The sequence below is a fragment of the Aotus nancymaae genome, unplaced genomic scaffold (genome assembly GCF_030222135.1).
Source record: "Aotus nancymaae isolate 86718 unplaced genomic scaffold, 86718_ANA_hifiasm-v0.15.2.pri h1tg000059l, whole genome shotgun sequence".
Lineage (NCBI taxonomy): Eukaryota > Metazoa > Chordata > Mammalia > Primates > Aotidae > Aotus > Aotus nancymaae.
The window spans coordinates 5751398-5774795 of NW_026988473.1; the positions used below are offsets into that span (position 1 = coordinate 5751398).

Here is a 23398-nt window from a genome sequence, read left to right on the forward strand (position 1 = left end):
TGCAGCATAGATTTTTCTTATTTTACTGTTCATAGTGGTAAAAAAAAAATCAATTAAAAAGAAATTATCTTTCAGTCTCAGCGAGGAAGGTGTCTTCATGCAGCCAGCAAAAGTCTACTGTAAAATTCTGGGTCCACGAAGGCTTTTCAGTGGTGGGACATGATGGTCTCTCGGAGCCTGAAGCCCCAGCCTGCGAGGGCAGACCTGGTGTGCAGAGCAGAACCGGCACCTGCTTGCTGAGCCAGCAGGGACCTTACCTTCACCCCTAGGGACTGGACGTCTCTGTTTCTCAACCAGGCCAAACTTTCTCTCTTCTCTGTCCTTCTCTATTCCTGGGCTGCTTTTTCTTTCCATCGAGCAAACTACTCTTCACCCTACAGGACCTAGTTCAAATGTCACCTCCTCTGCTAGGTTTTCCTGAGGCCCCTGATAGAGCTTCCCTCTTCTCTGCCCATCCATCTGTCCACCCACCCACCCATCATCCATTCATCCCTCCATCCATCTGTCCACCATCCATCCATCATGCATCCACCTGTCCATTCATCCATCCATCCATTCATTCAGGCATGCACCTGTCCATCCATCCATGCATCCACCTGTCTATCCATCCAGCCATCCACCTACCAACCCACCTAACCATCCATTCTTCCATGCATCCACCTGTCCGTTCAGCCATCCAGCCATCCATCCATGCATGCACCTGTCCATCTGTCCATCTACCATCCATCCATCCATCCATCCATCCATTATTCATCTACCTGTCCATTCTCCATCCATCCATCCATCCATCCACCCATTCATCCATCCATCCACTCATCTAACCATCCATTCATCCATGCATGCACCTGTCCATCTATCCATCCATCCACCCATCCGTCCACCATCCATCCATCATGCATCCATCTGTCCATCCATCCACCCACCCACCTAACCATACATTCATCCATGCATGCACCTGTCCATTCATCCATGCATGCACCTGTCCATTCATCCATCATGCATCCACCTGTCCGTCCGTCCATCCATCCATCTGTCTGTCCATCCATCCATCCATCTACCTGTCCATCCATCCACCTAACCATCTATCCATCCATGCATCCATCTGTCCATTCATCCATCCACCCATTCATGTATGTACCTGTCCATCCATCCATCCGCGCATCCACGTGTCCATTCATCAAACATCCATCTATCCATCCATGCATCTACCCATCCATTCATCCACCCACCCACCTAACCATCCGTCCATCCATGCATCCACCTGTCCATTCATCATCCGTCCATCCATCCTCCATGCATCCACCCATCCATCTCTCCATCCATCCACCCACCCACCTAACCATCCATCCATCCATGCATCTACCTGTACATTCATCCATCCATCCATTCATGCATGCACCTGCCCATCCATCCACCTGTCCGTCCGTCCGTCCGTGCATCCATCCATCCATCCACCCATCCATCTCTCCATCCATCCACCCACCCACCTAACCATCCATCCATCCATGCATCTACCTGTACATTCATCCATCCATCCATTCATGCATGCACCTGCCCATCCATCCACCTGTCCGTCCGTCCGTCCGTCCATCCATCCATCCATGCATCCATCCACCCATCCACCCACCCACCTACCTAACCATCCATTCATCCATGCATTCACCTGTCCATTCATCCATCCATGCATGCACCTGTCCATTCATCCATCTATCCATCCACCTGTTCATCCATCCATACCTCGATCCGTCCATCCATCCATCCAACACAGCTTTATTGAGCATCTACTATATTCCAGGCCCTGTTGTAGCCACTTGGCATTCCATTCTGGTGGGATGGATGGTAGCTCACACTATAATAAAGACTTTGCTTAGAGCTTTCCTACTGTTTAAGTCATTTAACGCTCCCAGCAAACATGAGGTCAGTGCCCTTAGTCCCATTTCACAGTTGCGAAAACCGAAGCTCAGAGATATTAACTCAGTCAAGACCCCTTGAGAACCAGGTAGGAGGAACCCAGGCCATCTTGGAGGAGCCCGAATCTTGGCAGTCTCGAGGTTTGCAGCACTCTGTAGGTTGCAGGTCACACTGTTTCATGACTGGTGTTTTCATGTCACTGACTGAACTGCAAGGGCAGGGACCGTGGCCTGCATGGGCCTAGTGTGACTTGGCACCAGTGACAGAAGGGACCCTGCCATGGTGACTGCCTCTGCCACTCACCCTTGAACACTCAAACGCTCCCTTTGCATTTATGGGGTCTCTGCCCAGTCAGTCGCCACAGTCATCATGGTGGCTGCTGAGGCCCCACGCAATCCTGTGTGGCACCCCCGCTGGCCTTGTCCACTCCATTCCCCTCTCACTGACTGCAGCAGCCGGGCACCCCCCAACCCCGGTACCCCCAGGGCCCTTGCACGTGCTGTGCCCTCTGCCCGGACAGCTCATCTCCAGAGCCATGCCTGAATCTCCTTCTGGTGAGGCCTTCCCTGGGCACGCTATCGAGAATTATAACCCCCGGATGCTCCTCTCGGTTCCTTGCTTACCTGTGGTATTCACCCCCAGCTAACACGCGGCAAGTTTTACCTGTCTTGTTTTTATTGCCTCCCCACTGGAAGGTGCTCTATAAGGGCAGGGGTTTGTGCGTCTTATTCATGGTGTTTCCTGCGTGGCAGATGCTCACTAAAGATTTCAAAGGAGAAACTGTGATGGACTCGTTCTGTAGGTGAGGGACGGAGGCACAGAGACCGGTCCGGGGCAGGAGGAGGTGAGGTCTGGATTCCACCCCAGGGCTGTGAGGCTGCAGCACGCCAGTGCCTGACTCCACGCTCTGCGGAGGGCTGATCCCCCACTGGCCCGGACATAGTCCTGGGGCCCAGGCTGAGCATTCTCAGACCTTCACAGAGGTGCCCACTCTCCCTCAAGCCTCTTGCCTGCTTTGCCCAGGGCCATCCCAGGCTGCCCCGGCCCTGATCTGGCCACCTCACCTGTTGTTACATCGGGGACTGGGAAGGACACTTGCCCAGATCATGAGAGAGGATGGGCTTGACGGCCAGGACAGTGTGCAGAGCTGGACACATCAGCCGCCAGAGGATCAGGATAAGCCCAGGTGGCGGGGTGACCTCTCCGGCCAGACCTCGCGCACTCCCCTTCACAGGCAAGGGTGCAGAGGTCGCTACATACGCAGTCCTCATTTCACAGCCCAGCAGCCTGAGACTCAGAGACATGAGGGGCCCAGCCAAGGTCACAGCCAGCCCAGATTTCCCACTGCACATCTCTCCCTTCTGCCCTGAGCCAGGCCCGTAGAGGTTGTGGAGCTGGAGGTCCTGCCTCAAGCCACTTACAAGCAGGCAGGTAGCACAGGGCAGGTGCCAGAGACAGGGAGACTCAGGCCTGCGCACAGGCCACCTGGCCTCAGTCTCCAGGGTCAAGTCTGAGTCTAGAAGCACCTGTGCCAGGTGGGTGTGGGGCAGGATCTGGCCGGAGGACACACCTCCTCCCTGGTCTGTTGTCTGCTGAGTCCTGGCCCAAGGGATACAGGTGGCCTTTGTACTTGGCTGTTCCGGGGCAGTGCCCTAAGCAGGGGGCAAACTTGTTTAAGGCCAAAGCCAAGGCAGCCACCGCACTCCCTGGCATGGACATCTGTTCCCGCTCAGCTCACAGCCACAGTCCTCAGCCTCCAGAGGCCTCAGCATCATAATAGAGTCTAAATTGCACCTTTCAGAGATGCCTGATGGATAACCAAGAAGCATTTGGGAGGCAGGGACCCAAGGCCTTTCCGCTCCACTGTCAGTGGGCCTCATCCATCTTGGCCAGAGGCTCCCCTACCACCCCCTCCCCAAGGCCAGCCCGAGGCTGAGCCCTCTGGCTCTAGGAAAGGAGAGCAGGACCTGGGGGTGCCTGGCTGCCTTTTTATTCTCTTATTGTATGTTTCATACTTCATGCAGCCATCAAATTAAACCTGGTAAATCACCCATCTTTTACGGGATCGCTTGTCGTCCTTGCGTGGATCCCTCAGACTTCAGCGTGCTGTGAGTTACGACCTGCCAGCTCCATGACTGACAGCCGGATCCTTGGCAGGCCCAGGGATGGGGGAGGGGAACGGTGGGGGATTATTCTTGGCATTGACTATATTAGTCAGTGGCCCCACCTCCAGGACAGAGAGGCCTGGGTTCAAGTCCTGCCTCTGCCACTTTCAGGTTGTGCGATTTCCTTTTTTTTCTTGAGACAGGATTTCACTCTGTAACCCAGTCTGGAATGCAGTGGCTTGATCACAGCTCACTACAGCCTCTACCTCCCTAGGTTCAGGTGATCCTCCCACCTCAGCCTCCCAAGGAGCTGAGACCACAGGCATGCACCACCACAGTCGGCTAATTTTTGTATTTTTTGCAGAAGTGGGGTTTTGCTGTGTTGCCCAGGCTGGTCTTGAACTCCTAGGCTCAAGCAATCTGCCCACTTCAGCCTCCCAAAGTGCTGAGATTATAGGCGTGAGCCACTACGCCCAGCCTCAGGCTGTGTGATTTTGAGCAAGTTGCTTGCCCTCTCTGAGCTTGTTTCCTCATCTACAAATGTGGTCATAAGAGGGGCCCTTACATGGGAACTTACAATTTAGGATTCACTGACGTTATATGTGCAGAGTACCCCCTCCTGAGTGCAATCTGGATGCCCCAACGCATCCAGTTTAAAAGCTGCCCTAAATCTCTGCCTCCCCAGACACATGGCCTAGCTTCTGCAGTAGCTGCCCGTCTCTGTCCTCTGCACTCCAGTGGCCCATTCTCCACCCCCCTGCTCCTGCCCTCCCTTCAGGACAGGCTGACCCCTTATCAGACTCTGTGAAGCTGAGATGTTGCCCCCCACCTCAAACTGTGCAGGCACAGCCCCGTCCCTCCCCCAAGCCATGCTGCCAGCCCTGACTCTATGTCTGGGCCGCACAGAGCTGGTGGACGGAGCCATCCACCATCCCCTCCCGTGGTGCTGTGCCAGCCCTCCTTGGGAAGCCCTCTGGCCTGGGGGGCAGGGTGAAGGGGTCAGGGAGGTAAGAGGGTTTTAAATGGGTCTTCATCACCAGGTCACCCAGCAGCCAGAAATAGTTCCTTAGAGCCTCCATGCCAGACTCACTCCCACCCCTGAGAAGTCCCGAGGCTTCCGTCCCTCCCTTCCCCACCCCCCCTGCAGCCCTCCCCAGAAGCTTCGCTCACAGTACATTAGACCCAGTGTCCCTCATGGGGAGAGGCCGGCAGCCTCCCGGGTGTCCCAGGTCTGGGGGAGCAGTAGGGAAGCTGAGTGGGGGTGTCCGCACCCAACTGCAAAGCCTTTACAAGCTAGTGACACCGAGCTTCTTCCCCACTGCTCATGGTGGCTTAGGACCCAGCATCTGCTGCTCGGCCTTTGCTGGGGACCCTGCTGCTGCCTCCAGGCCCTCATGGAACCTGGGGATGCTATTTTCTATTCACGGGCATCTCCCAGGAGCTTCCAGAAGCCAGTAAGGAAACAGCCCTCATCCCAGCCTAGTCTCGCTCCCTCATCTCCTCTCACCTGCCCCATCCCTGAGGTGAGGGCATCTCAGGCAGGACCAGGCAGGGAGGGGAGGGGCCCAGCATCTAAACCCTATCTGTAGGAAGGACAAGCACATGCTCAGGTGGGTGTTCGCTGGTCCTGTCTCCCCCACCTCACTCGCCCCTCAGCCTCCTTCCTGCCCACTTGCCCACTGCTGTCCTTAGGAATCTGGCTCCCCATGTGGCCTGGCACTGTATGTGGCTGCCACAGGTCCTGGGTCCTCTGGCTTTTCCCCCACTTCCCAGCCCCCAGGTGGGTCTCTTGCAGGTGTCTTTTCCCTGCCAGTCCCTCCCTTCTGCAGTAATTCACACGTCTCCCCTAAACCTTGCCAGGCCTTCAAGTCCTCACTGAGAGTGCTGTGCAGGACAGACTGTGGGCAGAGCAGTTTCTTAGCCCCAGCGTGGGAAAGGCCAGTGGGACCCCAGCCCCACCCCCCGCTAGACGGGAAGCCCCGCTAGGCACAGGAAGCCCCGCTAGGCACAGTCGTCTCCAGCTCTGTGATGGGGCTTCAGCAAACCTTTGTTTAAATGAATGAGAGACCCCACCTTCCTGGGGGCTCAGCTACAAGCAAGACAGAGGGAGGAGGGCCAGGAGGTGGACAGGGCAGGCCACTGCCTCCTGGTGCTCAGGGAGACCCAGGGAGAGCTCCCCTCTTCTCCCCAGGAAGCCCCTCTCCTGTGAAGGCAAGTATCGCAGTGACCTCCGTGGCTCAGGCCTGCTGCTCAGCCTACTGTGGGGTGGCTTCGGGTCTCATGTCTTTATCTGCAAAATGTGACCATAAACGATCTAGTTCCCTGAGGTCTTGTGGAGATAAAACAAGGTTACTTTCAGTGTTTAGCAGAGTGGGATTCAGAATGGGAGAACCATTACTGTTCCTAGCAGTGAGCCATGCTTCCTGAGCCCCAGACGTGAACTGCAGGAAGGAAGGGGGCCTTGAGTCGTGCAAGTGGGGCTTTTCCAAGCCCTAGTTCAGGCAGATGTCCTAGGGCTGCAGGCCCACCAGAGGCATCTTCTTAGGGCAGGGGCTAGATGCCACGGCCCTCGAGGACCTTCTGACCCCAGCTCCCAGCAGGGCATGGTGCCAGCTAGCCACACCCATCACCCTAAACAACTTTGCTGCTGGATCCCGTCCGCTAGTATCATTTAGAGCTTGTGATGCTTGGGGGCTGGGGCGGGGATTCTTTTAAAACCTAAAGTTAATTATTTTTCTAATTTCAGGCTGCATGCATTATGCATCAGCTGTTATCACTGGCAGTAATTGCAGACAGGTATGCAAATCCACTATAAATGCACCTAACCGCACAGGCCGTCTGGGCGGTGCTGGTGCCATGTGGCGGGATGTCCTGAACTTCAGAGAATGTAAATTGCTTTAAAAAAACAAGACTTTAGAATTGTGTCTTAGGAGGTTAATTATATTGATAACAGTGTTCGATATTAAACCATTTAAGGCCAGGAGGGGGTGGGGAGATGAAAGTAGACACATGTAATTTTGTTCCCTTCTCTCTCGGCATTATTTAATAAGATGCTCCTACACCTGATATTTCTGTCTGTCTGTGTCCATTTTTAGTAAAGCTGCCTAAACTGAGACTTAATTCCTTTTGGGAAGGGAAAAAAAAAGCCCAGTGGGCCGGGTGCGGTGGCTCATCCCTGAACCCCAGCACTTTCAGAGGCCAAGGCAGGTGGATCACCTGAGGTCAGGAGTTCGAGACCAGCCTGGTCAACATGGCAAAACCCCGTCTCTACTAAAAATACAAAAATTAGCCAGGCGTGGTGGTACATGCCTATAATCCCAGCTACCTGGGAGGCTGAGGCAGGAGAATCACTTGAACCCAGGAGGTGGAGGTTGCAGTGAGCCCAGATTGTACCACTGCACTCCAGCCGGGGTGACAGAATGAGACCCTATCTCAAAAGAAAAGAAAAGGAAGCCCAATGGAGTTTCAGAGGGAAGGAGAGGGGCTAAAGGTCTTTATTTTGGGGGGCGGGGAAAAGGAAGAGAGGCAGCAGCAGCAGAGCTGGGGACGGTCCCCAAGAACAGGGCTGGGGGGCTGGGGCTGAGGGCCCGCGTCGCTGCACTCCTCAGTCCCCGTTAGGATCCTGGGCCACAGCAAAGGGCCCGGAGAAGAGCGGTGTGACCAGGAAAGGCTGGTGATGGGCGACGCCCGCTGGTCCTAGATCAGAGGCTTGGCAGTGGGCTCAGAGGGCGGGGCCTCTCATGGGCTGAGAAAAACCCTGACAAGCGGGGAGGCAGGCCCTGCTCCCAGTGGGACACCCCCATTTATTTATCATCAGTTTACGGATTGCCTCCTCCCACTAGAATGTATACTCCAACGGTCGAGACATGGCCTGTCTTGTACCTGGCACGGAGCCTGGCGCAGAAAGTGCTCCGTAAACATCTGATGCATGAATGAACAGGGCCACCAAAAGGGAGCCCCTGAACCTAGACCCAGGGCTGGGCAGTGGGAGAGAGGAGGGAGGCTGGCCTTCCTACAGCCCACCCCAGGATGTCATGGTGACCCAGGGTGCCCTCAGCAGCACCGCAGCCCGAAGAGGCAAAGGGAAGTGTCTGGCCTGTGCAACAGATGGCGGAGGGTGGCCACAAACCCAGGCCCAGACTGCACGTCGGGTGCTCCTCCCGTCCCAGGTCTCCTCCTGCCCCTCTCAGCTGCCCATCGGGGCTTCTCCAGCCCCAAAGGGAGACTCCCGGCCATCGCTGCTTACCCCCACTGATACGGATGCTGGCCTGGCACCACCCAACTGCGTGTCTGTCTCCAAGTATCAGAGGCGGGCCCCTCTGTCCTACAGATGGCCTTTTCCCCTCCACCCCACCCCACAGTACGCATACAGATGGAACCACCCCTCAGGACCCTGGCATCATGAGATAAAGGGTGCCAGCGATTGTCTGCTTTATACAGAGGAGGAAAACCCGAGGCCCCAAATGGATGAGACAGGCTCAGGATGGAGACTGAGCCTCCAGCAGCTGTGGGCAGCCTCCCACCGACCTCGTACGGCCTTAGCGCCCAACTCTAACCCTTTCCCAGGGCTTTGGCACAGAGGGTGCTGGGATACAGTGTCCCAACTCCAGCAGAGTCTCCCAGGGACTGCTTTTCCCCACCTCATGGGTCCATGGTCTCTCACACCTGTGGGGTCATGCCTGTTAGCGTTAGCAGTAGCTGGCAGGGCTGTGTGCCCGCTGAGTGCTGGGCCCACTACAGAATGCTCTTTCCAGCTGGCCACAGCCCTGTGCACCGGGGGAGGCTGCATCCCTGATGCACAAAGGGGTGGCACACAGGGAAGGGCGGACGTGTCCGAGTTCCCAGCTCACAACCATTGGGCCAGGCCCCAGCCCAGGTCTGTCTTCCCAGAGCCGTGTGTTCCTTACCTCCCTTTGCACAGGGCCACTGGGCAGATCTTCCATAAACCCAGTGGGTAGCAGGCCTGAGGGGCAGCAGCTGTTCCCCTCCAGCTTGGCTTCAGCCTAGGAATGACCCCCAAACTCTCCTAGGGACTGGAGGGGCAGTAAGTGTCCAGGGCTCGGTGCGGGGAGAGGAGCAGCGAGGAGCGGAAGGGCTGCAGGGCAGGGGTCCAGCCCAGGCTCAGGCGCGCTCACTGCCCCGCTGCTGGGCTGGCGCGCTTTTATAATAAATAACAGCAAATAGCCCATCCGCAGGGCATCTTTCACGCCGGTGGCTAATAACACGGCTATTAATGCCCCCGCAGACGGCGTGCACGCTGCGCCATGCTGACGAATGTCCCAGATCCTGGCGCAATCATAAATCAACCCTTCTCCTGAGGGAGAGCATGGGGAAGTGTCATTTTCCATCTTGGTAATGAATTGGGGCTTCCCTGTCCTGCCCAGGGCACTGCGGCTTGAGGTTGCCTGGGCTCCAGGTTGCCTGGGATTTGTGTTTCCAGAGGCGCAGCCTCACCCCCTGCTCGCCCTGCCTCAGTGGTGAGAGGGAGCCCTCCCCGGCGGCTATGTGACCCTTGGGGCACTCACTGCCCTTCTCTGGGCCTCAGCTCGCTCCTCTAACCAGCAAAGAGGCTGAACTGGAAGCAGGCGCAGATGATGTCCCAGGGCCAATGGGAGCAGGACCTGGGGCGGTAGCTTTGGATCAGCCACATTCCTGGTCCCTGGCCAGGGCAGGGGCAGACCCTGATGGAGACTTGTGGGCTCCCTCCCGTTCAGGGGCAGCAGGTGCCAGGGCAGGTAGCCTAGGTTACCAGAGCTCCTACCCACCCCCCACCAGGCCTCACTGCTACCACCTTCAGGGAGGAGGCTCAAAATGAGATTCGCCCACCCTGCTGCAGGGCCGTGGACTCCAGAAGAGGCCAGCCCCTTACACCCCAGGTCCCGCCGTGGGTAGAGCCCAGCAAGCAGCACGGGAGCCACCAGGTGGCCAGTGATCCTAACGCTGGCAAGCAGAAGCCACCAGCTGCGTGGACTGTGTGAGTGGGTGGGGGGATGGAGTTGCAGACCCGTGAAGCTCTGGCTGGGACCCGCTGGATTCGTGCACTATGCCCTCATTGGGTACGAGGAACCCTGGGCCACCCTGGAGCCCTTCTGAATCCACATCCCGAATCCGCGTCCCTCTTCCCTTGGCCAGGGCCTTACCTCCTTCGCCGCTGCAGCCCAGGAGCCCTCTGAGTCCAACTGGGGTGGCTGGTCCGGAGGTCCCCGCCAAAGTCTTGAAGCCCCACCTCGGGACACCTGGAGCCCCGACGGCTCTCACATTCCCAGCCCCGTGGTCCTAGCAGGCTTTGCGCCACTAGGGGCGCAGACCTCAGACCTTGGGCGCCCTGGGGAACAGAGAGGGGATCTGGTGCCTCGGTTTCCTGGCATTCAGATGAGGCTGCAGGCCCCAATCAGCAGCATCCTTGGCACCCTAGGCCTCGGGCGCAGCTGGCTTCTCCCTGTGGAGTGAGGGTCCTGCGTGCAGGAGGTACAGGGACACCCCTCTCGGCCCCAGGACTCCCGACGGTGGCCTGAGGGGGATCGGGCCTCTGCTCCTCAGGCATGCCCTGAGGCCTGGCGCCCAGCCCCGGGGAGGGTGGCCTCTGCTGCTCGCTACTTCCACGGCCCGTTTCAACTCTTGCCCTTTGTCTGCAGGCAGCCACCTCTTCTGAAAGGCCTCTGCGTGGCTCTTACCCCCTTTTTGTTTACCAAGGCTTTTTTTTTTAATCCCTTTAAGTCACTTGGCAGAATGGGTTCGGTGCAGAGAGCGTTCTTGCGTGACACAGCTGAGTGGGAGCCGCTCTCCAACGGCTCCGTATTCCTGCCACTCAGGCCGCGTCTCCAGCAGGAGGGAGGGGGTCCATTACCCCGCTGCGGAGTTCAGATGTTCACGGTGGGGCTGCAGCTGCTGACACATGCGGCTCAGCTGTCAGCCCCCACATGCCCTTCTCTGGGAAGATGCTTGAGGGGCGAGGGCCTCGGTCCTGCTTGGCTGCTCCTGTTTGTAGAGGTTTCCTCGCTGGGGAGCGGGGAGGATGGGTTATTCCCACTTCATCCCCTGGTCTTGTCTGTCCAAGAAGGAATCATCTTCTCACCCACCGCCTGCTTCCTCACCTGCCAAAAACAATACCAGTGATTAAGCCCAGGGGCGTGAGGGGCAGCACTGGGACAGCACCCGTCAGGGCCACTGGGCCACAGCCCCCTTCGCTTTGGATCCTGTTTTATTTTGTTTGGTTTTGAGACGGAGTCTAGCTCTGTCACCAGGCTGGAGTGCAGAGGCATGATCTCGGCTCACTGGAACCTCCGCCTCTCGGGTTCAAGCAATTCCCCTGCCTCAGCCTCTCAAGTAGCTGGGACTACAGGCGTGTGCCACCATGCCTGGCTAATTTTTTTTTGTATTTTAGTAGAGATGCAGTTTCACCAAGTTGGCCAGGATGGTCTCAATCTCCTGACCTTGTGATCCACCCGCCTCGGCCTCCCAAAGTGCTAGGATTACAGGCATGTGCCACCCGCCCCACCCCCCACCCCCAGCTAATTTTTTGTAACTTTAGTAGAGACGGGGTTTCACCCTGCTGGCCAGGCTGATTTCTAACTCCTGAACTTGTGATCTGCCTGCTTCGGCTTCCCAAAGTGGTGGGATTACAGGTGTGAGCCGCTGCACCTGGCCTGGATCCTGTTTTTTTTTTAATGCCACTCGCCCATGAGCAGGGGAAGGGGCTGGGGTTATTCTCCCCTTCTCCTGCCTCTTTCCAAATCCAGACAATAAACCGTGGATCATGCCAAGTGCTGAGCCTTGCAGCTACCTGGCTTTTCCTCCCTGGGGGTGGAAGGACTGCGAAGAGAAAAATGTTTTTCGAGCTCCTGGCCATGTAGGGCCGCCCGCCCACCCAGCCCAGCCCAGAGCTGGCCCCAGTTCCCCTGGCACCTGCTCTTCTTGCTAAATGCCATTCAAAAGCTCTGACTGGGCCACCATGGCCTGGGCATCCAGAACAATCACTGCTTTTCCCCACCGTGGGAAGCAGGACCATCGGGAACTGGGGAAGTTGGGTCTTCGTGTTCCTGGCCTCTGTCTGGCACCCACACCGCTTCCTAGGCAGGGAGTCAGTCCTCCACACCCGCAGCCACCCTCCCCTTCCGCACAGACAGGGAGGGGGCTGGGCAGGGAGAGGCAGGGCAGGCTGTTCCAGAATCCAGAACAAAACCCTGAGCCCTCCCCAGCACCTCTCATTAGCAAGGCCTGTGGAAGGGCTGCGGTGCCCTGGTGTCCGTATCCCCCTGCAGGAGCCCCTCTTCGGAAAAGGGCTTTTATTACACATCTGAGAGTGTTCGCTCTGGTTTGAAATCAGATCCAGATGGGCTCAGCTGCATCTGGGCACTTTTCTTTGTAGGGCCTAAGGTGGCTGATGTGAGAAGTGCTTGTTGTCGGAGGCCCTTACAAATAAAAACAGGGATATTAGGGTTCACGTTTTAATAAGCCCAGCACCCAGATGGGGGGTGGCTGCCCACGGGGCTCACAGCCTGGCAGGGAAGGCATTCGAGAAAGGGGTGTGCGGGCTGAGTCTGATAGGGTGGACAGGGTTGGGGGAAGAGTTTTCTTGGGACGAGCTGCCCTAGGAGGAAGGAGGTTTCAGAGCCAGCAAACCCCGGAGGACATCAGTTCTGAACAGCCAGGGCCTGGTCCACACTCCAGGTGGGGCACAGGCCCTGGAAGGGGTGCATGGGGCTCACGCAGGAGGGAAGATGAGGACAGAATCCCTGCTTGCCGGGGGTTGAGGGGGGAAGGCGGCCAGCTCCAGCACAAGCCCTTATTGCTATTACCACCCGCGTGATTTCATCCAATTATAAATTGTAATTTCTCCATGAAAGCAAGAGATGGAAGAAGTCCAATGAGGTCATCTGCCTCCCTGGCCGGGGCGCAGAAATTGTTTTACACTGATGGGGGTGGGGCAGGGGTGGCTGGCCTCGGCATTTTGAGAGGATGGCCACTGTGTCCTGGGAGCCCAGAGGCTCCAGCCAGCAATGGCCGCTGCCTCCTGATGAAGAAAGAAAGCACTAAGCTCTGCTTTTGAAATTAAGAACCCAGGAAGGAGGCTCGTTGATCCCACTAGCGTGTCCGCCTCAGGCCCTTCCCATAGCTTCTCAGCTGCATCCTAAGAGCTTCCCATAGCCCTCGGGATAGAGGCAGTGCTCCTACGGCAGTCTGCAAGGGCCTGCCAGCCCACCAGCTGTGTCTCCCACTACTGCCCACTAGTCCCCCGCCTGGCCTGTTCCCCTCCTGTAAGAATCTGTGCAGCCGGCATCCCTCTCTTCCTGCAGCAGGCTACCCTCCTCTTCGGCTGGTGTGGTCCTGTGAACCATGACCGTAACGACACAGCATGAACAGAATTGTCTCCCTGGCTTCAAGGGAGGACCTGAGGCTGGATCCCCCAGCGCCTGGCTCAGTGCCTTGCACACAGTTGGTGCTTAATAAATGCACCCAGCGAACTCCCCATCTGCTTCCTCATTTAGAAAACCAGGGCACTGAGGGAGGCTCTTGGTGCCTGTCCAGCTCTGTGTGTCCTCAGTCCACCTTCCCTGCTGCAGCCCCCACCCCCACCTTCCCTGGGGCCTGCAGAACCTCCTGGAACCCCAGTGCTGGGATACTGGGCCCCTCTGTGTCTCTGCCCTGGATGAGTGGGGCCTCTCGGGGTTCTGTGGTGTGTACTGGTTTTCCAAGTGAGTCTGGCTGGCAGTGGTTGGGAGGTGTGAGCTCTCCAGCAGCGCCGTGGCTCTTCCCGGGGGCGGGGAGGGGGGTGCCTAATGATGATCATTAGCAGCCACCTGCATTCACTGAAGCAAAGGAGGCCCAAGAATAAATATGTAAATGCGCACGCCTGGCAGGCACCTCCCGCCAGAGCCACAGCGCCCCCAGTGGCCACCCTCCCGGCTCGAGTGAGTGGAGACCACACGGTAGGAAGTTAGTGGTTACACTCATCGCCTCAGCCTCCCCTGTTCCCGCAGGATCCAGGTCTGGTCTCTGTTCTCAAAACCAAGAAACCATGTTTTGAGTCAACATAATAAAAGCTTCCATTATGAGTAAAAGTGCTTTGAGCTGCGTACACAAGTCTACTTTTGTTATAAGCAATAACATCACAACTGTATAAAAGAAATTTGAGAGGAGGGAAAAAGGGCAAGTGCCCCACCTCACATCCTGCACCACCCTCTGCGTTTTGGTCGGATCTGCCCGTCCATGTATGCCAGGGACAGTGCACCTTGTCCTTTCCCAGTAATCTCTGCCTTGCCGTCTTCCCTGAGCTTGAGACAGCACGGCCAGCAGGTCAAGGAGGATCACCTCCATTGAGTGGACTGAGAGGAGGGAGCAGGACTTGTCCAGGGCTATACAACCCGCAGCAGAGTCAGGGCCTAGACTCCAGGCCAGCTTCCTTCTTGCTGTTCTACTCCAAGACAGCACAGGAGAAATGGACCACCAACCAAACCCTGCACTGAGGGGCCCTGGGCTTCTCCTGAGGCTCTCTTATGCACCCCTCCATTCACCTATCCCTCCATCCTTCCATCTCTCCCTTCATTTCTCTATCCCTTCATCTCGCCATTTCTCTATTCATCCATCCATCCCTTCATTAGTCTATCCACTCATCTCTCCATTCATCCGTCCATCCATCCCTCCATTAATCTATCCATTCATCTCTCCATCCATCCTTCCTTCTCATCATTTCTCCATTCATCCATCCATCTCCCTGTCCATCAACCCATCCACTCATCTCTCCATCCATCCTTCCATCTCTCCATTCATCCTTCCATCCCTCCATCAGTCTGTCCATTCATCCTACCATATCTCCATCCACCCATCCTTCCATCTGTCTACTCATCCTTCCATCCCTCCATCTCTCCATCAATCCATCTGTTCACCTTCATCCATCCATCCATTCATATCTCCATCTTTTCACCCATCCATCTATTTCTCCATCTCTCTCTCCATCTATCCATTCATCCTTCTCTCCATCCATCCCTCTCTCCCCACCTATCCATTTCTCCATCTTTCCATCTACCCAGCTTCCCATCCAGCAAACACATTCTGAGTCTAATCATGCTCCGGGCATGTGCAAGACATTGGGGATCCAGAGATGCCCCCATCCTCAGGAGCTCCCAGTCTAGTGGGGAGGGCACTGGTTTTCAGAGGGCTGCAGTGTGAGAAGCACACAAGGCCGGATGGGAGCCAAGAGCTCCGCCTTGCCCAGCCTCCGGAAGCAGAGTGGATCGGGGAGCTTCTTGGGGAAGATGACGCTGTGCTGTGGTTCTGGGTGTTCCTATGTCATGACAATCACACGTGAGCTCAGTGGCCATCCACAGTGGGGCAGGTGTGACTGGGTTTCCCCTTGACCACCTGCCCATCTTCTAGAGCCACTGCCTACCCTCGGCCCTCAGGCCTTCCTCCCAAAGTAGAAATGGTCCTTGGGTCCTCAGCTTTACGGTTCATGGCTGCCTTAAAGATCGGTGCTCTCTGATATTAATTCCTATATTAGCAATTAGCCCTCCTGTTTTATTTCAACCTTTGGCTCTTAGGGATGGATTTTTATGTATGTGTCATTAATCAGATGGCTGGTATGTGCTGCTAGAAACCCAGGTGGGCTTTATGGCTGGTGACTTAGCGAAGTGATGTTTTAAATGAACAACATGCCTGCCCCCCTCCCTGGGCAGAGCTGCCCTGTGGCAAAGAGGGCAGAGTTTAGATCATTGTAAGCAGGTCAGAGCTGGCGAGAACTAGGAGACCCAGGATTTTCTTTCATTTTGGACTTCCAGGCTGAGGTCAGCATCTGTATCTGACCTTTATAGATGAAAAGGCTCTTTGTGACTCAAACTGGAGTTTGTTCCATGGCTGCTGACTCCCCCTGCCAGGATGGCCGTTCACAGAGCCTGTTCCTTTCTTTCCCATTGCAGAGAGAGAGGTCTGGGGGCTGCTTATTCCCTCTCTCCCAAGGGCACTGGAGACAGAAGGCTGGGGGCGGGGAGAGCATTGCCGTGTGGGGGCTAGGACCGCTCCTGGAATGGGCTCAGCCCATAGGGAGTGGGACAGGAAAAGCATTTCGGGCTGAGGGAACAGCCTGTGTAAAGGCTTAAGGTGGGAGGGCTTGGCACAGTGAGAGGCTGTCCCGGAGCTCTGAGTGCCTGAAGGGCAGTGATCCGAGCTGAAGCAGGGCTCAGAACCTGGCTTTGGGGGTGCTGTGAATGCTGTGCTGAGGGGCCTGGTCTGCATACGAGGGCAGCGGGGAGGCCGTGAGGGTGCCCAGGCGTGGAGGAGTGTGACCAGACTTGCACTTTAGAAAGAGTGTGCTTGCTGCATGGAGGCCTGGAAGGTGCTGGGTGCACTGGAGGGGACCAGAGAAAAGCTAGGACTGTGTCCTCAGGAACAGGGGTAGGGGTCTGGGCTGGGGCCCTCGCACAGTGAAGGGTTGAAGGGAAGGGGCCAACTTGGGAGGTCCCGGGCTTTACTCCCTGAAGACAGGCCTGGGTGCTAGTGGGCTCCTGCTTCCTCCTCCTCCGTGGAGGGTAGCGCTCTGGGTGCTAGTGGGGTCCTGCTTCCCCCTCCTCCGTGGAGGGCAGCGCTGCTGGGGGAGCCGTGGCAGCCAGCTCCTAGCCGGCCCTGATCCGCAGCCCAGGGCCACGCAGGAGCAGGAAGGCCTCAGGAGGCTGTGCCTTGGGGTTCCAGCTCCTCCCTTCTGCCCTGTGCGATGGGCCCACCTCATCCCCTGCCCACTCGCTCCCAGCCCCCAGGCTGGGCACCGCTGCATGGCACTGGAGTAGCAGGGTGAGAAGAGGGGGAGGTGAGAGCCTGCCTGTGTGGCGCGAACCCTCCCAGCCTCCTCTCTGCTAATTAAACCATCTCCTGACGAAACCCAGACTTTCAGGGTATTTACGAGAGCGTGCGAGCCAGGCGTGGGTGGCTTCAGGAGCTTGTGCCGCCCGACCAGCAGGCCTGGGCCTTTGCCAGTGCCCACCCTCAAGATGGCCATCAGAGACATTCAGCAGGCAGCGCCGGGACAGAGCTTCTCCTGCCACGGGCCATCTCCCCTTCTTTCTTCCCTTCCTTCCTTCCCTTCACATGTGGGCAGCTCTGACCAGAGGTACCCTGGTGCTGAGTTGGCAGAGAAGCTCAGCAGGCCAAATTGGGCACAGACTGTGGCCACTTGCCCCTTAGGACCCAGCAGTCCCTCCCTGCACGGTCTGGGGGATCGGGAGGCCCAGTTCTGCCAGGCTCAAGGTGCCGCAGAGGGGGAGGGTTCCTGAGCTGAGGGTGCTGCCCTCACAGTGCGGCTGAGCAACAGGGGACCTAGAAACGGCTGCTGGTGGGCACTGCCATCCCGGGCAGCAGGGAGACAGGAGTGGGCAGGCACCTGAAGAGTCCTCATCTGCCTGGAGTGCTCTTGTGCCTTTGAAATCTCCTCCCAGCAAGGGCAGGCAGGAGCTCCCAGGCCGGGCGCTGAGAGGGTGGGTGAGGGGAGACCAGCAAGGGCCGCTCACACCCAGCTCACTGAGGGACAGGCTGAGGCGCTCAGCCTCTGCGGGGGAGGCTCTCGAGGGGGCACGGCTGGCAGTGTGTTTGGAGAGCATGGGGCCATGGCAGCCCCCCCAAGGCCTGCCCTCTTGCCCTCAGGGAGGGGCACCAAGGCCAGAGCTCGCCCCTTCACAGAGCGACTCTAGATACAAAAGGGGACAGGGATGGGCGCAGTGGCTCATGCCTATAATCCCAGCACTTTGGGAGGCCGAGGCAGGTGGATCACTTGAGGTTGAGAGTTCGAGACCAGCCTGGCCAACATGGCAAAATCCCGCCTCTAATAAAAATACAAAAATTAGCTGGGCGTGGTGGTGAGCATCTGTAATCCCAGCTACTCAGGGGGCTGAGGCAGGAGAATCACTTCGACCCAGGGAGGCGGAGGTTACAGTGAGCCGAGATAGTGCCATCGCACTTCATCCTGGGTGGCACAGCAAGATTCCATCTCAAAAAAAGAGGGGGAGTCTCAAAAAAGGGAGGGGATGGGAATGACCGCTTGCCTGCCAGCCCCTCCGAGCCGACCTCACTGTAATGCGTCACCCGTGCCCATGAGGGCCTGTGTCCAGCCTAGAGGAAGCTCAGGGGGTGATGAGCCTGGTGCCACCAGCCGAGGCCGGAACCTCTTCTTTCAGGAAATTGGCCTGCTTTTGTCAGCAGAACAGTGGCTACCCAGCCCCCTGCCTGCCTGCCACGGTCCTCTTGGCCACCCCACTGCCGAGGCAGGTGGTGGAGCCTGCAGGCAGCCCTGGTCCCCGCCTGGCCTTCAGGGTCTGGGTGCTGTCACAGCGTCTCCTGGCACCCTGGCTGTGAAATGGCCCAGGCTGTCCCCACGCTGGAGCTCTCGAGTGGCCGTTTGGAGCCGCGCTGTGCTGGCTGCAGCATTGGCCCCGGCGGGTGGGAGAACCACAGCTGGAGAGTCCCCGGGGAGAAGGCTGAGGAGCTGCCAGGGAACCCAGGCTCTGCCCCAGGGCCGTCAGCTCCCTCCCTCGGCTGCGCCTTCCCCCGGCCCTCTCCCCAGCCTTGCATTCCTCCATTCAGGCCTCAAACCCTGACTTGGAGCCCCTCCTGGCCTATCCCAGGAGCCCCCTGCCCACCTCCTTCAAGGGCTCTGTGCTAGTGCTGGGAGTCCAGACCCCTGTGGTGAGCTGGGGATTCCAGGCCACGCATCTGCCGTCATCGGAGTTACTCAGGTGCAGCGGAGGGAAGCTGCCTTTCCTTCCAGAAGCATCCACCAGCAGCCTTGGTTCCCTACTTCCCTCCCACCAGCTCTGCCAGCCTCCAGCCCCCAGGGACAGGTGCCCTCTCACTCACCTCCCAGCTCCCTGGTTCTCTGGTTTCCCTGCACCAGCAAGAGCCTGTGCCAAGGGGTTTTTGCTTCTGCGTTGGAAATCTCCCACCCTTCCCCTCCTTCCCGTAAACATGCTCTCTGGCCGAGAGCAAGGCTGCGCACCGGCCCAGGCGGCCAGACTTTGTTAATATTTACAGCGAGTGGCTCAGGAAGCTATTAGCTTCCTTTTCTTGTTGTTAATTGAAAGAGGAGAAAATGGTTGTAACACTTCAAAAGAACTTAAAGCTCAGCCTGAGAGACTAGCTGAATTGGGAGGAAGGGGGAAAAAGAGAGAGACTATTTCAAATAAATCAAGCAAGCAAGCCCACACCTCACACGAGGGTGGAATGTCGCTCCTTCCCCATCTTTGTAGACGCCTGGCTTTCCGCTGAGGTTTCCTTAGTGCTCATTGTATATTTTCCTTTTCATTTGGGAGCCTGCCTTAAGGAGAGAAGGAGAAAAGAAAGGATTCACATCGCACTTTTGTTAATAACGAGGCTCTTTGAAGCCGCAGCTAACCAGGCCCCGGTACCTTCGATCCCGAAGCACACGGGGCCAGGCAACCTGTGGCTGGCTGCCTCCCATCCTGGGACACAGACCCAGATGGGGCATTTGGCAAAACCCAATCCTGGGCCCCCTAACCTGGATGTGACCTCTGGGAAGAGCTGTGGCCTCAGTTCCCCTGTGAACCCCTGCCACAGCCAAGGATGACATCACCGTTGCGGGGGGTGACTTTCTGAATCCTGGTGGATAGGGGGCCAGCACTGAGAGGCCTCTGGCCTCTGTGGTCAGCCTCCCTGAGCCACTGTTTCCAAAGACAAATGATCTCTCCTGCTGCGGCCGCACATTCAGCTTCCGGAGTCTGCCCCATGACGTATGTGACCAAATGGCTCTGCCAGTCACCCTGCGTTTAGACAGAGGCAGGAATGGATGACTCAGGAGGCCTTCACTCCAGGAGCCTGCCATTCATTTCTAACTGACAACTGTCTCCTCCTCCAGGAAGCCTTCCCTGATCCTTCCTTGTCCCCAGCCTGCTTACTGCTTAACTCTGTTTTTTTGTTTTGTTTTGTTTTGTTTTGAGATGCAGTCTCGCTCTGTCACTCAGGCTGGAGTGCAATGGTGCAATCTCAGCTCACTGCAACCTCCACCTCCCAGGTTCAAGCGATTCTGCCTCAGCCTCTCTAGTAGCTGGGATTATAGGCATGTGCCACCATGCCTGGCTTAGTTTTATATTTTTAATAGAGATGAGGTTTCACCATGTTGGCCAGGCTGGTCTCAAACTCCTGACCTCAGATGATCTGCCCGCCTCTGCCTCCCAACGTGCTGGGATTGCAGTCTTGAGCCACTGCAACCAGCCCCCAGCCCCCGGCTCCGGCTTGCTTAACTTTGACTTCTTGGGCTTCCCTGGCACCATGCTCTCTATTAGCCGGCCCTTCTCTGCTTCTGCAGAGCAAGGTGGCTCACTGGACCAGACACAGAGGGATGCCTTGCTCCCAGCTTCTGGTTGCTGCACAGGCTGCATTAATGGAGGAATCAACGGCATATTGAAGGAGGTGATGTCTACACCTCCTCCCTCCTCCCACTCTGGTCATGCCAGGCTAGAGCACTGTTCGTTCTGGGCTCTGCAAGATGTGAAGCCACACTACAGAGCAGGAGGCCCAGAGGGTGGGGAGTGACCATGGCCATGACCAAGAGGGGGTGGGGCTTGTTCAGACCAGTCCAGGGAAGAGGGTGGTCCCCTGTCCTGGCAGAGAAGGAAGACTGACCTGTTCTGGGAGGCCCAAGAACTGGGATGGCTGGGAGGGAAGTACTGGGAGGAATGCAGTTAATACAGAAATCTGTACCAGGCAGAGACGCCCAAAGGTGGGCTGGGCTGCCCCTGCCAGGGATGTCCGTGCCCGGGCTACATGACCACTGGCAGAGATGCCAGGCAGGGAGAGCATGCCAGGTGCAGGCCCGGCTTCCCCCCTCACTCCCCTCAGCCCTTGCCCTCTCCACCGGGGAGTATAATTGTCTTTTCCCAATGGGCCGTGAGCTCTTAAGGGCAAGGACTGTGTCCACAGCAGTGACATCAGCAGCGGACGTGATTGAGTGCTGGATGGCCCAGGCACAGAGCTGAGATGCCGCGGTGGGTAATAATGCTACTAACAACAACACCGGCGGCTGCCCTGGGCTGTGTCCAAGGCAGACACTATTCACACATCGCCTCCCTGCGTGCATGGTGCCGTGATTACCATTCCAATTTTCCACCCAAGGAAACAGATCTTCCAGAGCCCACCCCAGGTCCCACGGGGCTCCAGAGCCTCGATGCAAACTCACTCCCCTCTCCACTCCAGATCCTCAAGGCCACACTGGCCACTCCTATGAGGCCAGGGACCGAAGGTCTGCTACACACCGCGCTGCCTCTGCAGGTTCACAGGGCACATTAGCGTATTAAAGGCTCTGAGAAGTCCTGCGGCAAAGATGCCAATTGAAGTTTGTTCACTCCGGTGGTTACCAACTGACTTTGTCTTCGATGACACCCGTTAACCTCCCAGCATTCGCTTCTTCTTCAAACCATGCTGGGGAGATGCTGTGGGTGTTCACACACCCAGTTACTCAGGCTTTTGGAAAGGGGCTGCTGTGTGCCAGACAGGGGCCTGGTGCTGGTGACACGCAGTGGTGAGGACAGGCCTGTCCCTGCCCTGTGCATCCCTGGTGCCCAGCTGGTGGCTGGCACACGTGCATGCAGCAAGTGAGGGTTGAATGAGGGTGGGTGTGGATGGGGCAGAGGAGCTAGGCTGGGCTGTGGGAAGCCACGTGTCATGGCCAGACAAGGTCTCCGAGCCACCCCACCTCCTCCCATCCTGGATGCTATGTCAGGACCTCTGGCCACACCCAACTTCAACCTCTCCAAGGGCATCTAGGCCCCTCGGAGGCCCCACCAGCCCTCCGTTGGCGGGGTCGGAGCCCTCTGCCCCAACCCCAGGACCCCTGCCAGGCCCAGCACCTCTTCCCTTCAGGCCCTGTGTCTCTATGGCCTTGACATTCTGATCACATCCCCCAGCCTGCCTGGAATACTAATTCTCCCCCATGAAACCATCCGTGTTTAATTTTTTTAAGAGGCAGGCAGGCAGACAGACAAGGAAAGGGGAAGCATTAGTGGGTGGGATGGGAGCCTCCTTGGAGCCCTGAGGCTGTGCAGCGACTCCGGCTGCCCTGACACAGGCCGTGCTTGGAGGCCAGGAGGGACAATGGCCTTTTGAATACACCAGAGTGTGCTACGGCCATGGCTGGGGAGGATTGTTCTTTGGGACCCTCAGGAGCTGAGGTCACGTGGGGATAGAAGGCCAGCAAGCCCTCGGTCCTCTGTGCCACCTGAGAGCCCAGAGTGACCCCACCACCCTCAGTATGCATCTTGCAGCCCCAGAGAGAGGCCTCGGGGCACAGAGAAGAGTGGCCAGATGGCAGGGTTGGCCCAGCAGCTGCTCCGGTGCTCTTGCTTTGGCTGCAGCGGGCCTCAGCAGCCTCCTGGGGGCCTGGGGCAGGAGGGCTGCTGTGGGAAGAAGAGGTAAGCCTTGCTGGAGGGGACAGGACAGTGCTCACGCTGGCATCCAGGTGGGGAGCTGGGGCCACTCATGCAGCTTCAGCGCCGCGCCCCTCGGGCTGAGTGTCTTCTGAACCTCAGTCTCCATATCTGTGAGATGGGGGGGACGGTGGCAGCAACGTCCTAGGCTGTGGCGAGGGTCCAGGAGGTGCTGTGTCAATGCCCAAAGGACTGGTCCAGCTCTCCCGGGATATGCACATCAGCTGCCATTCTAACCCATGAGCCTGATCCCACCCCAGTCTCACCCCTGCAGGCTCCTCCCCCACATCCACCTCCCTGGCACCAGTGCAGCCCTGGGGCAAGACCTGCCACCCCCCAACCTCCCAGCCTGGAATCCTCACGTCCCTAGAGGAATGAACGAGATTGTAACAGCAGGAAACTTGACAGAAAATGAAATGTGATGAAATCAGCTACGTGAATGATGAAATCCACATCACAGCCGCCTTCTGAGGTGGGGTGAACGCTGTCCCACGCCCCATGGGCTGCAGTGGAGCCTGCCACTGCCCACGTGCCTTGCCCCAGGAGCTGGAGTCTTAGGCCCCCTCCCCATCCCTCTTCTGTCCTCCTCCCATACCCCCGCCCCACCTGTTCTTCTGTCCTCCTCCCCTCGTCCTCCCATGGCCCCTCTCTATCCTCTTTCCTCCTTCTCTCCTCACTTCTCCCCTCCTCCTCTCATGTCCCTCCTCATCCTCTCTTCTCTCTTCCTCTCCTGTCTTCTTCCTCCCCTCCTCCTCCCATGTCCCCTCCCCTTCATCCTCCCCTCCTCCTACCACGTCCCCTCCCCATCCTCTTCCCTCCTCCCCTTCATCCTCCCCTCCTCCTCCCATGTCCTTCCCCATCCTCCCCTCCCTCCTCCCGCTTCTCCTAGGCACAGCCAGCAGTCAGTGACCAACTGACCCAGAGGTCAGTGGTCAGTGTTGCGGATTCTGCCAGTGTCGCCTG

The 23398-nt window shown here is 57.5% G+C and overlaps 2 protein-coding genes across 6 annotated transcripts in view; one reads left to right on the forward strand and one right to left on the reverse strand.

Moving 5' to 3' along the window:
- MACROD1 (mono-ADP ribosylhydrolase 1) overlaps window positions 1-23398 on the forward strand; it is a 176803-nt gene that overhangs the window by 58590 nt on the left and 94815 nt on the right. The gene's annotated exons all lie outside the window — the stretch shown is intronic.
- The window catches only part of FLRT1 (fibronectin leucine rich transmembrane protein 1), an 82491-nt gene that overhangs the window by 3682 nt on the left and 55411 nt on the right, over window positions 1-23398 (reverse strand). The window contains exons 1-3 of one of the 4 annotated variants that reach the window (XM_012463118.2): window positions 19513-19593; window positions 19202-19311; window positions 10157-11110 (exon numbers count right to left, since the gene is read on the reverse strand). The gene's annotated coding sequence lies outside the window, so the exon portion shown is untranslated. Of the gene's footprint in view, window positions 1-10156; window positions 11111-18854; window positions 18926-19201; window positions 19312-19512; window positions 19594-23398 lie in introns of those variants that run through there. The other 3 variants (XM_012463117.2, XM_012463120.2, XM_012463119.3) reach the window with 3 other exon arrangements.